This window comes from Glycine soja, chromosome 12 (genome assembly GCF_004193775.1).
Source record: "Glycine soja cultivar W05 chromosome 12, ASM419377v2, whole genome shotgun sequence".
Classification (NCBI taxonomy): domain Eukaryota; kingdom Viridiplantae; phylum Streptophyta; class Magnoliopsida; order Fabales; family Fabaceae; genus Glycine; species Glycine soja.
The window spans coordinates 19,727,914-19,733,913 of NC_041013.1; positions in this window are offsets into that span (position 1 = coordinate 19,727,914).

Genomic DNA, 6,000 nt, shown 5'->3' on the forward strand with positions numbered 1-6,000 from the left:
ATGGGAGAGGTATAAAGCTTTTACTTAGGAGTTGTCCTTGCCATAGTTACTCTGATTACACCCAAGTCTTTATTTTATAAAAGGAACAATTGATGAATATAGAATAATGATAAACACTTCAGCAGGAGGATAGTATGTCAATAATGGAACCATGACGTAAGTAAAGAAGATTATAGAAGATGTAGCAGCTAGTGAATGAGGTTGTGATTGCAACCGCACCTCTCCAAAGGAAATCTCCAAAGAAGACACTGAAGATGAATCCCTCAAACAACAAACACAAATGAAAGCTATAAGGGAGGGTATGATGGAGAACATAACCAAAAGCATAGTAAAACAACTTCATCCATTGATACCGCCAAAACAACCAATTCCCCCATGTGAAGAGTGTGGAGGTAATCACCGTTCCTCTTACTGTATGGAGGAAGTAGCCAAGGAAGCCAAATTCATGAGAGAATGCACTACAAAATTAAAAGAAACTGTAATCAAGCTTAGCACCACATACTACTCCAACCTCGAGAACACCATGAAGGTAATAAATTTGTTAAAAGATCAAGTAAAGAAGTTTGCGGTGCAAATAAAAGAAATCACCAACAAGGTTGATTGTAATGTCATAACACAAGAAGCAAGTTACCAACTAAAAAGCTAGTAAGAAAGGACATGGAGGTACATGACGGAGTGAAGGAAGACATGCAAGAGGAGGACATGATAATTGATGAAATAGCACAAGAGCCAATTAAGACAAAGAGCCAACTAGCATGAGAAGCTAAACAAGCAATTACACATGATAAGCTGTATCCTTGCAAACCAACAAAGCAAGATAAGGAGCAACGATATAAAAGACTTATAGACTTGATTTAGAAACTTGATGTCACCATTCCTTTCACCGGTGCCATAGACATCATGCCGGAATACTCAAAGCTCTTAAAAAACCTCATAACTGAGAAGAAGAGTTTGAAAGACTATGGTGTAGTGACTCTTGAAAAGGGTTGCAGTGCCATCACTACCACAAATTATGCATTCAACATCTCCAACATAACATCAATTACAAGAAAATCGATGTTAAACTACCCACAGTGACAGTTTTGTAAATAAATTGATATTGTTAACATCAGTTTTCGATAAACTGATGTTACCAGTGTAAACTTAACATTAGTTTTTCGAAAACCGATGTTGATAGTACAATCTTAACATCGGTTTTTGAAAAATGATGTTGTGGAAGGCGTCATTAACATTAGCCTTAAAAACTAATTTTAGCTCTTTTATAAAAATGTAGGCCTACATTACTCTCTAGAGCTTAGTTTGAAACCCTGGCACCACTTTCTCAAACCTGTACTATCCAGTTGGCCTATCTCGCCTTGCACACCGTGTGATTGTTTCATGGCCATTGCGGCCACCGCCCTTTTGTTACTATCGCCACTACTATAGAAGCAACGAAGGCAAGTGTAAAGGTCTTTGTTAACAAATTGAAGGAAGTAGAAGGATAAAGTCGGATGTGTGGATCTTTGGGAATGAAGGAAGTTGAAGCACGAAGCCAAGTGTGAAGGTGTCTATGAACGAAGCAAGTAAAAGCACGAAGGCTCGTTGCTACTGCCACCATTTCAAGTTCTTTTGCTATTTTTTGTTGTACCTGTAATGTCATGTGCTGATGTTGCTGTTAGGAGAGGTTTTGAGGATACACTATAAGAAAATATGCTTTTAACATAAGTTTTTATGAATATTTAACATCGATTTTTATGGACATTCGACATCAGTTGAAAATCGATGTTAAAGCTTCTATTGTTAGAAATACCATTTTTAGCATCGGTTGGGAAAACCAATGTTGAAATCCAACAGACAACATCAATTCTCCAGAGAAACTGATGTGGTATAATTGGAAATAGACAAAAAACAAAAGAAAATGTAGAACAACATTGATTATGAAAAACCGATATTGTAAGTATTATACAACATCGGCTTTTCCAACATCGATATTGAATGTAAAAAGTAATCGATGTTGTTTTTCATCTTACAACATCGGTTTTTCCAAAAACCGATGTTGTTATGAACCTTAAAACATTGATTTCGGTCAAAATTGATGTTGTTTTGCTACTACACAACATCGGTTTTGGGGAAGAGGATTGCTTGCTGAAGGCAAGGAAAAGTTGGTTCATGCATCAGGCATGACCACCAATTGTTCCAATATGGCCTTGTCGACCCTCTCCTCCAAAGACATTAGGTGTTCTTCAAAAGACTTGAACTTTACATAAATGACACTAGTTGCCTTGACCATAAAAAGGCAATCCATGGATCTGCAGAGTGCTTTCAAGTCGATATGGAACATCCTCTTGTAAAAACTATTCAACGATGCCTAGCCAATCTTCCCAATCAACTTCATTTGGAAAAATACATGAATACAGTAACGCTAGACTTAATGTTGAAGAACGGGTACAAAATCTCAAAATCCTTCACCATCGCCCAACTATTGGGATGCACTTGAAAGGGGGCGGCCATGTTCAAGTGCTTCAACAAAGTACATTGGAAATCATTCAAGGGAAGGGTCAAATGCCACACTTCAAATATACAACGGTAAACATAGAAATAGTGGGGACCATTATGGGCCTCACCAGGTTTTGTCAACTCAAGTTGACGCGACTAGGTACCAATACTCAAGAGGGATGCTATCGACGAATGATACTTCAAAATGTCCTCTCTTACCCACTCAAAATTGGTAATGCATGGAAAAGGAGAAATCATTTCGCCATCACAGCGATGCCTATTCTTCAAAATCTCCCAAGGCCCTCCATCATTTCCCTCTCTCACCTCACCATCTCTTGCTCCACCGGGAGGAGAACTAGAAACCCTAACTTCACCACCATCTTCTTTTCCCGTAGCCTTGGTAGTCACTAGATTCTCTTGAGGGGGGCAAGGGCATGATCATTATAACAAGGAAGGTTGATCCTTTGTAAGAGTCATGATTCTATCCCCATGCATAGCCTGAAACTACCCTCACCCACATTGTCAAAGTTCATCAACCTCTCAAAAGCTGAGGACCCATTATCGGAGACCTTGCGAGGAACCTCCTTCAATGAGGAATATCTGCTGGGAACCACTTCCCGATCTACCATGGGTTGCCGAATAGAATGTGAATGTATGAATACATAATTTTGATGTGCCAAAGAATAATCAAACAAGGTTGCGTTCAACATTACTTCAACAAACATTCAAAGGTTAAGCATTGCTTCAAGATTAAGACAAGCTTGCTTCAACAAACAAGAATTACTTCAAGATTCATTCAAGATCAGCTTTTGCCTCAAAACACATTGTTTCCAACATATCAAGGCTCGGTAAATCATCTTTTACCAGACAATGTAAATAATTACCAAAAGACAAGTTTGCAAATCAGCTTCTTAAAAGGGTTTGAAATTTGAATTTTAAATGTGTAATCGATTACCAGCAACGGAACTCTTGAAATTTAATTTGAAAAGTCATGACCCTTCAAAATATAACTATGTAATCGATTACCAGAAACCTGTAATCGATTACCAATGAAGAATTTCAGAAAAAAACTTTTTGAAAAGACACATCTCTTCAAACCATTTTGAAAAGGCACGAAGGGCCTATGTATGTGTGTGTCTGACTTTGAAAAGCAAGAGAGAGATATTCTAAGAGAATTTCATTGTCAAATGCTCTCTCAATAACTCTTGGGTAAACACTTGCAAATCTATTGAGAGTTCATCCAGGAACATCAAATTGTTTTATCCACTCTAAAGGAGAGAATCTTTTTATTCATCTTACGAAGTAAGTTGTAATCAAGAGATTGGTTGTCTCTTGAATTGTGAGTTTCCTGAATACAAGGGAAAGAGATTCCTTGGGTGTTCAGAAGTTGTAAAAAGGATTTTTACAAGTTAGTGAAATCTCAAGTGGGTTGCTTGAGGATTGGATGTAGGTACGGGAAGTGGCCGAACCAGTATAAATCAGTTTGCATTTCTCTCTTCCCTTATGTTATCTATTTTATTGCAATCATTTTGTCTTGCACATTTAAAGAACTTAATATATTGATTGTTTCTTCCTTTTCTACATTCTGAGCCTATCTTTAGAGATGGTTAAAGTTTGTTAGTGGGAAATTTTTAAACTTAATTCACCCCCTCTTAAGTTATTGAGGCCACTTGTCCACATAGAACCCCCAGAATCCTTCTTCCCTTTCCCAATGCAACTAAAAATAGTAGGCATGTAGGGAAAAGGTGTATTTGGAGTGAAGTTGTAATTAGAAAGGGAAAAGAAAAATTTAGAAAACCCAAAAATCGCTACAACTAAAATATCCATAAGCAAAAAGTCATGGTAGTCATAAGGCGAGATTAAAGTAGAGACTCGAGAGAATTATGAAAAAGGTTCTCAGATTGAAGATGGTGAAACCTAATGGCTTCCTTTTAAATAAGGAGAGAAACCATGACCTTTCAGAACTGGCGGGAGAGGAACGGATCCTAAACATCGTGCACAATGTAACTCATGAACCACAATGCATTTTTAAGATATGTCCTTTCATGAAGTAACGTGTCAGAACGACACCTTGTGTATAACATGCCTACTTTGGGTGAAACAAAATGCCTCTCCTAAACATTGTGTGTGATGCCTCTACCCTCATATATATATTATATATTATATATATATTATATATATATATATTTATATATATATATATATATCATATATATATAATATAAAGTAAGAATCAAAATTAATAAAAGTTTTTAAATACAAGCTTTCAAAGAGTAAAGGCTCACATTCACTTTTCTAACATCATAATAAATTTGTCCAAATATATAATTGTCTCGGTCCAACAAGGTTGTCCAAGATTTCATTCAATTATATAGAAACTATACCCAAGTCACATCCTATTAGGCATTGTGTTCTCGTGTCTATAGCATGAGTTTCTTCTAGTATCACCTATATCTGCTTCCACGAACACAAGTTGGAGATCATCACAGGATCCAAATACAATAGCACACAGGGAGTGAGTTATCATTCCTACTAATGGAGAGAACAGACAACATGTAGGTATAATTCATATAACAAATAACTTACTCAAACATAGCTCACGTATTTCACACTTTGTCGCCACTCCATTACAACAACACGTCTCATTCATTTTCAACATTCAGTACTCAGGATCAAAAACATATCACAAGTCAATCATATCGATCAATACACAAGCGTTATGCAACATATCACTAAGACTCATCTATATGCAATGCGGTACATGTCAGTGAAAACCTCGTCGGACGCTAGGAGTACATGAAAGACAAACCACCACTAGTAAGTCAAGTCACTCTCAGTAGGTAAATTCATAGAGAGACTAATAGGATCACACTATTTTGCGAGAATGCTTCACATGTGGGATTGATTGACACAGGCTTAAAGGAGCACTCCAACTGGGTGTATTTACCCGTAGTCGTTAGGACTCTCCTCTTGATTCATGTCCAACCCAAAAAACATTTTAGCACACAGATCTATTATCAATTGTACAAAGCACGACCTCAATTGTTTCTCAAAATATTTTATCTCGTAGCTTTTGATTAACTCATTAGGTCCACAGTGGTTCCATCACAATATCTGCCCTTAAAGGGTTAACATTAACTCGTCGCCCTTAAAGGGTCTTATAATGTGTGATTGTACAATTCATATCTCAAACTCATGCCACATCTCAATGACATATATTACGAGTCAATACATACTCAATTTATCAATATATTAGTCTCAATCACAATGGTATAATTACAAGTATCATGTTATCAACCATGAATCATATACACTTTACTATGACTATGCAATAACACAATACTCAATTGTTTTCAAATATTTTAATCGTCGGGTTCCATAGTGCACCCATCACAATATCGTCGCCTTAAGGGTCTTACATTGTGTGATTGCACAGTTCATCACTCACAACTCAATACACATGTATTTACCATTCATCAGAGGTTCAATTTATCACATACTCACAATTTGAATCACATTTCATAA